General features: G+C 37.5%; 1 protein-coding gene and 1 non-coding gene across 2 annotated transcripts in view; one reads left to right on the top strand and one right to left on the bottom strand.

Moving 5' to 3' along the window:
- LOC121728178 (GAS2-like protein pickled eggs) overlaps positions 1–10,936 on the bottom strand; it is a 99,035-nt gene extending 88,099 nt beyond the window's left edge. Inside the window, exon 1 of the mRNA XM_042116309.1 lies at positions 10,765–10,936. The gene's annotated coding sequence lies outside the window, so the exon portion shown is untranslated. The remainder of the gene's footprint in view (positions 1–10,764) is intronic.
- Trnar-acg lies at positions 7,564–7,636 on the top strand. Its single transcript has one exon. It is a non-coding gene; the product is annotated as a tRNA-Arg (tRNA).
- Positions 10,937–11,951: the final 1,015 nt, after the last annotated feature.

The raw sequence follows: 11,951 nt of genomic DNA on the forward strand, positions 1-11,951 counted from the left end.
CCGAAACTCGGAATCAATAATAGAATCGATAATGAGTACAACTTTACAACCGATTACACTATCAGCTGATAACGGCGTAGGCATATAACATACCGCGAGGAACAGCACGCGATAGTCTGACGAAGCGTCGATATGAAAAAACACAAAATTTCGTGCTTCTTATAAAAGAGGGGGGAATCTTCTACAGCAGGGACATAAAACTTTCGAATTCTCAGATTTGACTTGACGGTTCAGTAACAAGGAAAAGCTCGTCGATTAACGAACCTTTTGAGAGTTACGAAGAAATTTCAGTCAATATCGGAAACCTTAAAATAATTCAAATAAGCGTTCTTGTTCCTTGTATGTTTTCCTTCTCTATGAAGAGAAGGAAAATTATATTTTGAGTTTTTTGTTTTGACAATGATTGCAGACTTTTGACAAACAAAATAATAATGAGAGTATCTACAAAGTTTTCAGAACCATCGAAATAAAACTAAAACCTAGACCACCTCGACGATATTGCCGCAATCCAAACGAGTTGTGGAGTCAACTATTGGCAAGTGATCGCGGTGGGCTCCATCGATCACTTAACACGTTTAGCCTATCTGCGATCTAGCTCAGATGTGCAATTTCAATGCCTGGGGCCCGCCGTATCTAGTATTATGGTAATGGTGGGAATGTTACTATAATAACTTAGGGCCGGGACACAAAAACACGATACGACGTCGTGTCGTACCACGACGCGGCGTCGTTTCACGATGTGACGTCGTGTCGTGGGAATCTACGACTCGGAAGTCGGAACATCGTTAAAAAACTACGACACGACATCGTAACGTGCCACGGTACACGGCACGACGTGGCGTCGTAGAAACTCACGACAGTTGTTATTCAAAATTCAAAGAAGACGCATCGTGGGACGTGGTACGACACGACGTCGTATCGTGTTTTTGTGTCCCGACCCGGGTTTACATCTATTCATTCAAATATACCATGGAATTTATAATATTTAAGGTCTGCCCACCAAAAGGGCTTGATATACTTTGGCATAATGATGCAAAAGTTTTTAAGTGTAAGTATATGATGGATTTTCGTACTTCATGCAAAATCTTCAACACCTCCCCAAGAGTCAAGATACACTCTCTACGCCAACTAACACGGCAGATTTTCAACAAGGAACCTTGAAAGTACCTTAGTTTTACAATACCTGCATAATCGAACAAAGTTTTCAGGGCACGCTAGGTCGATACAGCCGGCGGGCGGCGGGCGGCGACAGTCGGTCGCCAGGGAAACACCGCACAACACAGCACGCCTTATCACAGCCCGCACGGCGTACCAGCACCTCATGCAGCCTTATCAGTTATCACACGCTCAGCACGGTCAGTTTGACCACATGACGTATCGAATGCGTTCGATAACAGTTCATTCTTGATCCTAGCTCTATAACTACCGTACTAACCTGAGTAAATGTTTCAAAATATTCTGATTGAGATTCAAACACAGTATGCTCTTTCTACGCAAAAATAAACGAAGCGACTAATTCCTGGTTACAATTCACAAGACGTGCGTTCCAGATAAGCAGGTTTATATAAAATGCTAGATGATGCCGGCAAAGAAACTTTAGACAATATCAATTAATTATTACAACTACATAACCTAAAGTCCAATAATGTATTGCACACCGAACACCAATATGCCTTTCAATAGGCATTAAAACTATAACAATAACTACTGTATTGTATTTCGATGTAAATAGCATTTTCCCACGATCCTTTGTCCATATTACAATGTTACAATTATAAAAGTTTTTACTTTCTAGCGACTAAAAACGTAAATTTACCAAATTCTAAAGTAGAAACACAAAACTAACCGAGTAACACTTTAGCAAGTCTCGTTCAACTTGTCTCAGCAAGAGGGTAGAATAGAAAATGTTTTTTAAAATTTCTACAAGGGCCAAGGCATGACCCAGTTCATTGAGCACGGCTGTCCGGAACAGACGTGTTGGAGACCGGCCAGGACTATAATGAGGGTAGAAAGAAAACAAAGGACTGACAGAGGCAGGCCTTGTTCTGAAAAAATTATATTTTAAAAGACAATAGAAGGACTTGTACAGACTAGAGAATAATATGAACCACCCTTTATTGTAATTAAAAACGCGGAAAATTACAACATATACTAATTAGTGATGTAACGAATGTTGGATATTTCATATTCGCGAATGCGATTGCGAATATTTATCTTCAACATTCGCGAATGCGAATGCGAATATTTTAAAATTTCAAAAAAAGCGCGCGTAAAATGTTCGACAGGTTTGACGTTTCGTGTCGGCTATGTTTAAATTGAACATAACCGAACCGATATTGCTTATAGTCTGTCAAGAAAGTGAAGATATTAAAAAGTGGCAACATAGTAGTGTCATCCCATTTTTCTTAGATTGATTTAAAAGGGAAAGACACTAAGATGTTGCCACTTTTTAATTTCTTCACTTTTTTTGACAGACTATAATTGAATGAATTTAGTCACAGAAAGTTCATTCTAAAAGTTTTGTTTTGTTTTGAGGTTAGTTTTATGTTTTATGTTTCAAGTAAGTAATTGTTTAGTTTTTTAGTAAATAGAAATTGTAAACTTTATTTAAGAATGATAGTAAAGTAATAATATACTACTAAATGAATGCAAACCTTACAAAGTTGTAACAAGGCTGATTAATGTTAGATTTGATAAGATCTCTGAAGTTCTTTTTTCATAAGTGACTAATGAGGCTTTAATTTACAATGTAGAAGTATGATTTAATAAAAATATCTAAGTGTTATCTATTGTATTATTATATTATTTCAAATGCATGCATATAATAATTTCCTTTTTGATTATTAAAATATTCGCTAAATATTCGCATAATTTTTGCGAATGCGAATGCGAATATTGAAAAATACGCGGATATTCGCGAATGCGAATGCGAATATCCGTTACATCACTAATACTAATTGGTAGAATTACTGCATATAAAACAACTTTTTAGAGAGGAAAGATTTTATTAACATTTTTTCTTAACAATTCGTTAGACTCAAAGGCACGAGGAGGCAGGAGCTTCAACTTCACTTAATTGCCGGAACCGTGGCGATGACAATTAAAATAATGGCGCGAAATCGTTTTAGCTGAAGTGCCAATAAGGGCTGGACGAGTGATTCCACCGACAACATTCCCAATGTCAAGTCTCTTCACTCGACGACCTGGCTGGGCACCCTTATAACATTTTCAATAGAAAATAAACCCTAAAACAAAAAGCAAAAGGTTTAAAATGGATCTTGATAACAGAGACAATAAAGTAAACGCTCTTTAACTCCACTCGAACTCGAGCAAAGTTATTGAGTGAGACGAGCGGCGAGAGAAATTATTGCAAAAGAATGAGATTGCGGCTGTAACTATTTTTAAATTGGAAAGAATAATCACAAGGAAAGTTTGTATTTCTGTATTAATATAGCAATGGCCAATGCACCATCATTGCTTTCATGTTCTTAATAAATAGTTAGATAAAATTTTATCTGCTTAATGCCCAGTTTCATTATCTTTATAGTAAAAGTTTATCTTTTTTGTAGTGTTGTGTTGGTAATTGTTTGATTTGGCGTAAAGGATCCTCTCACGTGGAAGCCACGATGGAAAACCACGATTTCCATCAAATAGCAAGCTCAATTGACGTAGGTCTTAGGCAATCATACCTGAATAATATTCTACATTTTCATAATCACTTGTGTTGGTCAATCTAAATGCACACTTCAGACATAGAGAGGTCGCCTGAGCTAAAATTAAAAAAAAACATTTTTGAAAGTCGGTTAAAAACGCTAATACATAAACCTCTGTCAATAATCTGTAAACATTACTGATTATAATGATGAATATGCAAAATACACGAATATGCAACAAAGAAAATATTATCTTATCATATTATATTGTTATCCGTCGTAACTTGATCGTCAAGATAAAAATATGTGCATACTGCAGGCATATCAACAACAACTACATCTATAATATTATGTATGTTACGCTTATCTCATCTTTACCTAAAAAGTAGAGATCTATTTATCTAACAGAGATATAACTCCATTATATCAATTTCATGATTTAAAGAACTAATTTTTAACAATGATTCATCCAGCATGGTTGCTGGATGAATGTTCGTATTTCAGTACCTCTACTCATTGCTAGTTCCTCTGTTCCTGAAATAAATAATTATGAAATATACAATAGTACTTTCCTCGGAGTTTGAGCGCCTCAAAGCGATTATTCGGAAAAGACCTAACTAAAGCCCTTTTTTGCAAAACTTCTTCTTCCTACACGTATCCTCATGGCTAAGGGACGTGACCACCAAAATTTGCTTTCTGGGATAGGGCTCTCCACCTGTCTCTGTTTTTGGCCTGATGCAGTGCCTTCTGGAACGTGCAGTCAGCACCCTTGACTTGGCAAAACTATACTAAGTATATTAGTTATTTAACAATACTGCACAAATATTTAAACAGAAGTGCTCTCTTGTGGCGAGTGTCGTCGAATGTCGGCCCACAGTAACACTGAACACACAATCTACACTGCAAGTTGCAAGTTGCAACAGACAGCACTCAACAAACCGTTTCCGATGCCGACGTGTACGAGTTACGTCGACTCTCCAATATCGATAACTTTGAGGCAACTGAAATTTTAGCACGATTTAATTAAAAGTGCCCCACAGGCCACAAAATATGTACTAAGAATCTTCTTAGTACATTTGTATCATGTTAGGCACTTAGCGATAAATTGTGTTGTAAAAGCATAAACACATTGATGAAGTAGCTAATCAGTCAACAGTGAACACCCATTTATACACCTGTAATAATAATTATTATTATTTGATCGTAAAATGTAAAGAAATGCAAAAACCAAGAAGCCACAAAACAACAGATATCGCCAGGAATATCTGAATCGATAACAGATAACATCGCGCGTCACAACTCACAGTTCACGATCAAGGTCACATCGATATTGGTGCATCACTAGCGGCGCCGCGCGGCGCAACACTTGCCGCCGCGCCGGCTGGCTGGCTGGCCGGATGAGAGGTGACAACACTAGTCGCCGGCGGGATGAAGTGACAACTCGACAGACTACAGAGGAGTGTATAGTCTGTGCAAACACTTGCTTAATGTTCGTTGGTGCATCAATTCGCTTGACGCTCAGGAACAGACATACTTACCTTATAAATAGGTAGCACTGTTACATTTCGTGTATTGCTCAGGAACAGTATATTTTCCTAGGGCAAAATCTATCTTTTGTCCTTTCCTGGGGACACAAAGTATCTTCATACCAAATTGCATCTAAATCGGTTAAGCGCAAAGAGCGGTTAAAAGCAAAAGCGCAAACCAATTATTTACTATACTAGACGTTCCGCGCGGCTTCGCCCGCGTAAATTAGATATCTCACAGAAAAATTAGTCCCTAAAAAAAGCATATTATGATCCTTCACGTGGTCTACTTCTTATCTGATCCAAATAACAGAAACAATGCTCTAGTTATTCGTGAGATTAAGCCCTTTAATAATTTCCCCCGTTTTTTTCACATTTTCCACTGAAAGAATTTTTTAAATCGGACCAGCGACCAGTTCCTGAGATTAGCACGTTCATATAAGCCCTTTCAAATAATTTCCCCCGTTTTTTCCACATTTTCCTCTATTTCTTCGCTCTTATTAGTCTTAGCGTGATAAAATATAGCCTATAGCCTTTCTCGATAACTGGACTATCTAACACAGAAAGAATTTTTCAAATCGGACCAGTAGTTCCTGAGAATAGCGCGTTTAAACAAACAAACAAACTCCTCCGCTTTTTAATATTAGTAAAGATTATACTTATAGTTTCCTTAGCAAATAGCAGTTCTGTTAATTCTTTAATTTAGAAAAGAAAAAAGTAAGTATAATATTATTTCATAAAATTATACTTTTTGGTTTTAAGACTGTAAGTTATAAGTTATAACTGTTGGTATACCTTTGTAATACGAGTCGTTAAAAATCAGTACAAAATAATAAATAGTTATACGCGTAACGCGAGTATACGCGAGCTATCCCCCCCCCCCCCCCCCACCCCCTTTCGTTTAATAGAATCTTCCCTCACAAAACTACGACGAGATACGGTAAGAGGTGACCCTCGCCATCCACTAAATCGCAAAGCAAGTGGCCCCGACCGGAGCACCCCGGAGCACCCTTCATTACAGCCACGTCACGCCACGCCACGTGAGTCAGCTGTGTGGTAAACCCCGACAGCTGTGACGTCACCAGACGTCTGGGACTGGAACCCTCCTCCCCTCTCCCCCGACCCAACCGTCAGACCAAACTAAATGTATGCCCTTTTATCGCGATTAGGTTTTAGATAGAGCAGTACAATATCATAGAGCATAGAACAATAAATTATTGGTACTACTAATACATATTCTGTGGTATTGTTTCGATTAGTCAGTGACTAATAAATGGCTGCCTAATCAGTAATCACACTATAGGCCGAAAATACGCGGCCGAAGTTCGGCATGATTACGTCAGCAATGCGCTACGTTGTACGCATACGTGATACATTTATAACGCGACGTAATCTCGGCATGATGTATCATCGGTAATTTAAAATAATGGCAAGCGTAATCTTGCCGAACTTCGGCCGCGTATCTTCGGCATGGTATGTTTCTGAGATAGTCAGTTCACAGTTCACACTATAAAAAAAATTAGTTCATAAAAATGTAGAGTTTTCAATATTATTTATGAGATAATATTAATGTATTTTGAGGAACACAAAGTCTCGAGAAGTAGATTTCGGTAAGGAGTAATTCGCGTGTTTAAAAGACAATTTACTTTTTAGGGTTCCGTACCCAAAGGGTGAAAACGGGACCCTGTTCATGAGACTTCGATGTCTGTCTGTCCGTCTGTCTGTCTCCAGGCTGTATCTCAAGAACCGATATAGCTAGAGTTCTGAAATTTTCACAGATTGTGTAGGTATATCTATTGCCGCTATAACAACAAATGTACGAATAATAAAAACTAAGGAATCGTAACTCCCATACTATTACCGTTTTAAATTTGACCTTCCTTGTGATCTGTCATGTAGACGTCAGCCTAGTACTGCTCAAGGTCATTTAAATATTGCAAATGTGTACCTAAGGTACACTTTTTTGACTAGTATTGTGGAGCATGTTTTTTGACGGAGTTACTTTTCCTTAGTTTTTATTATTCGTAGCAATAAATACTAAAAACAAAATAAAATTAATATTTAAAGGGAGCTCCCATACAACAAACGTGTTTTTTTTTGGCCTTTTTTGCTCGATATCAATAATAGCAACAGGTAGGCACTTGATATTTTCACAAAGGCCTTAATTATATGTCTACTTCAATATTTAAGAATAATATTAAAATAAAATAAAAAATAAGAGGGGCTCCCATACAAAAACACAACTTTTGGTCTATGTTTGCTATATAACAGTACCTTTGTGCGTGAGTCCGACTCGCACCTGGCCGATTTTTTACTTTTTGATGTCTAACAAAGATTTCATTTTGATTGAGAGACCATAGCACAAATTTGGCAAAGTTATCAACGGCCCTGTGGCGCAACGGATAACGCGTCTGACTACGGATCAGAAGATTCCAGGTTCGAATCCTGGCAGGGTCGCTATGTTCTTTTTGTCTTTTCTCACATAAACTATTTTATTTTATTGCTTTTACTTTATTTTTACATGCCCAATGTTTATACTTGCAACTAAAAAAATATGGCAGCTTATAAACAAGAACATTTTGTTCGTCCCCCTTGCGGGCAATTTATTACGTGTAGCGAATTTGACCGCCATTAAATGCCGTAGGGATATTAATTAAAGCCGTTTTAATCTCATTCCTGACATTAATCCGTTTACCAAATAGCTTTAACGTAATATAGGCTCGTCGTTATAAGATTGGATACGGTTAAAAATAATAAAACATACTTAAGAACCTATTTTATAATATTATATTTTACTAAGTACGCTGTACTTTGGCAGACTTTGGTTTATTACATCTATATATATAAAAATCAATTGCTGTTCGTTAGTCTCGCTAAAACTCGAGAACGGCTGAACGGATTTATCTTATCTTGGTCTTGAATTATTCGTGGAGGTCTAGGGAAGGTTTAAAAGGTGAGAAAAATTCGAATAATTGCCGGGAAAATCCTCAAAACAGCATTTTTCTATTTCCCATACAAACGTTTTCTAAATAAAATGGAGAGTCAATTTGTAATTTATTGCCGCTGCATAAAGTTCAAATTCGCGTGCGCGTTGGAGGACCTAATATCGCGTTCTGAAACTCAACAAAAGTGAAAGTGAATCGCGAACGCGACAAAATTGCATAGTCTCAAAATACATAGTACATAAATAAACACAATTTTAGCTAACTTCAGTTGTTACTCTGTCCGATTATTTTTTTATTTTAGCTAACTTAAGTTGTTACTCTGTCCGATTATTTTTTTAATAAGACTATATAGAAATCGAAAGATAAATCTATATATATAAAAATCAATTGCTGTTCGTTAGTCTCGCTAAAACTCGAGAACGGCTGAACGGATTTATCTTATCTTGGCCAATTTTGATGAAATTTTTTGTGTGTGTTCGTGGAGATTCGAGAATGGTTTAGATTTACAGTTTGGTCTACTGGAAAATGTTTTTTCAATTAATTTCTTATTTATAAGGAGTTGTTGATTTTGGAATGTTTTACATTAGATCCGGCGGACGGCGTTATCATCGCATTCAATATTATTCTATTTCAATTTTAGTTTGTCCTGACAGATGGTGCTACGATTAATTTGAAAAAAATTTTGTTATTCAATTCATGTGCTGATTAAAATATTAAATAAATAACACATAGGCTACAATTTTAACCGACTTTCAAAATGGGGGAGGTGTTATGTTCGTTTTCTTATATTCAACGATTACTCCGCCGTTGGTTAACCGATTTTCAAAATTTTTCTTTTGGTATATAGGGTATCATCCCAATTTGGTATTATATTCAGAAAAGTGATGATCTGATGAAGGATCCATAAGTAATCGAGGGAACTCCTCAAAACTTATAGGGAAACATATGGTGACTTCGGTTTCGTGAGAAGTATTCTAAGCATATGCTACCAACAAGTAAGATTTTGCACCGAGATATACCTGGTATACTGTGGTTCGGAAGGTGCTGAGAGAATTCCTGATTCTTTATAGATACAAGTTTGGGAGTTTCGGCGTTGTTTTAAGAACAGAAAGCATATGCTACTATGCAAATTACATTCTTCATCATCATCATCATCACTACCATATCATAGTCTTTTAGATCGAGACTCGAGTTTGTCAAGCGATAATTAAAAAAAATCTATATCTACCTAATATTATAAACCTGAAGAGTATGTTTGCTTGAACGCGTCAATCTCAGAAACTACAGGTCCGATTTAAAAACTTATCTCAGTGTTAGATAGATCATTTATCGAGTAAGACTCATCATTTATCGAGAAGGTTATATTATATTATTACTCTAAGACTAATACGACAGAAGAAACTCAGGAAAATGTGGGAAAAACGGGGGAAATATTTTTTATGGGAAAATGTACCTACGGATTCTGTAAAATTTCTAATTTACGCGGGCGAAGCCGCGCGGGACATCTAGTTTAAAATATAATTATTCCTCTGTTGATACAGTCAAGTCAACGAACAGTTTGTGGATGGAAAATTCGAAAGCCGTTATAGCTGATGGCAACTTTGACTTAGGAACTTGGTTTGGACTAGTTAGGTCCTTTGTAATTATTACTTAAGTATAAAAATCCTGTGACTAGTTATTTTGATTACAGACATACACCGACGAACTCATAAAACTGTCAGGCATAACAATAAATTCACCCTCATAAATTTTCAGATACTTACTTACTTTTTATAAACACAAAGGAATGCAGTGAAAAGCAAGGACTAGAAAAAAGGTTCTTAGATCTTAAACATTAGTAAACTACATCCAGGACGTATGTACCTATTGGTATAACTGTAACTTGCTACGTGTTCCATTCTAAAAACATTCTTACGCTTTTTGGTTCTCAGGACCACAAAAAATAATAACAAACACTCTGCACTCACGCCGCCTGTGGTCCTCTATCACAGAATGTTTTTATACAAGAACGTGCTCCTACGCCGGCTGCCTGCGACACGAATATAAACCAAACAAACCAACCGTGAAACCCAACCCGTTGTAAATTAAACGGTCTAACGCGCCTGTGAAATCGAAAAGTCGTATTTTTTCACAGTCGGAGCTGCCGTGTTTGTGTGCGCAGCGCCATCTAGTTTTAATATCACGAATTATTGAATTTGTAAATATTTTTAACAGAGATCTAGGTTTTTAAAGTGAGAGTGGGTACTATTACGTCCCTAACACTATATTTTATGCTCCTGTACTCATTTTTATAAATGCAAGGCTGACTAGGTACTGACTATTTATTTAGGATGATAATATTAATTAATGATAACATCAATTTATAACCATACCCTAAGCCCTAAGCGAGCCTATATTTTGTTCCAATGTTTACAAATCGGTTAGGTACTGACTATACTGTATAGGATTCAGATTGCTCTCCAACAACTGGACAATCACACAATAATCTGCCATATTTTGACATTGAGAATCTCGGCGAAACCTTATCTTTAACCTGGGAACTCATTCATTAAGTTCACGGCCTCCGTGCCGCGTATATCACTGCGGAAACAGCGTGTCCCCTTAATTACCTAGTTATTATTAATGTTATTTATGACCTACCTTTAGCGGCTAGCAGTGGAAGGCGGCGGGGGTGGCGGCCGGCGGGGTTCTGGTCTACGCAATATCATGGACATTTGCGCTGCACTGCTACACCACACATCGCACTGTTGTTCTATCACAGGTTGATCACGATTCACGTGGTACTCCCCTGGACGATGCCCCGCGGTGCGCGCCGGCCGCGCGTCACAGCTGACTGCTGTGACGGGGCCCGCCTGTGACGGGGGAGTCACGGTAACGCATGCGCGCGTCACACGCGGGGGATGCTGCGATAATCCATAGATAAACTGCATTCCACAGATTGATTTCGTCTGTTAATGCTACTATTTTTAATAAAAATAGTAGCATTCATAGTTTAGGTTTAATTAATAATTAGGTAGTTAATGGTCTGAAAATCTGCTTGCGACTTTTAATGCCATTGTTTACGCGTGGCAGAAAAATCATAATACCATACTCGGTAATACATTTTAATTAAGTATTCTTAACTCGCACAACGTGGACGAGTACAAAAGGTACGCGTTGGTAATGACAAGTGAACTTTAGCTTAATTATGTTGATCGTGGATCGCGATTGTACCTCGCGTTTGTTAACGACGCGGAGACAACAGTAATCAGTATAAAAGGTACCATTCCGATAAACAGCGCAAGGGACCGACAAAAAATCTAATCAAATGCCTGCACCAAAGAGGATATAATCACTACCTACGTTTTAGCTTGCACTAATTTATTTTTTATTTTATTTATTTACCATTTATGAACCGTAGGCTATAGGTTTGATTTTCTACCGACATTGGTCTAACGACCCGTGCCGCTACGTACAGCAAAATGAAACTATAATTATAGCGCAGGTCATAAAGTGTCATTTTGTTTTATTTTTTGTCGGTCGCGGTCGCTAGCGGCGAGGATCGGTCATCGGAAAGCCACCTTTACCCCGCGGGCGACACCTCCACCGAAATGATCACACTGATGCGACTAGTTCATTACTTTAATTAACAAGTTCATTAAGTTTTAACAAGACTTATTCTACCTCGGCGATTCTATAAGAGTGCCGAGTGAGTAGTGACCCATATTATGTTGTGGATATAAAATGTCGGAGGTAAATTATTAAATTTACGGGCCATGTAACTTCGTTAACATTCATGCGAGCTTATTGAGATTTAAGGTTTAGACTATTGTTTCTACTTTCTACAT

The sequence above is a fragment of the Aricia agestis genome, chromosome 6, assembly GCF_905147365.1.
Source record: "Aricia agestis chromosome 6, ilAriAges1.1, whole genome shotgun sequence".
NCBI lineage: Eukaryota > Metazoa > Arthropoda > Insecta > Lepidoptera > Lycaenidae > Aricia > Aricia agestis.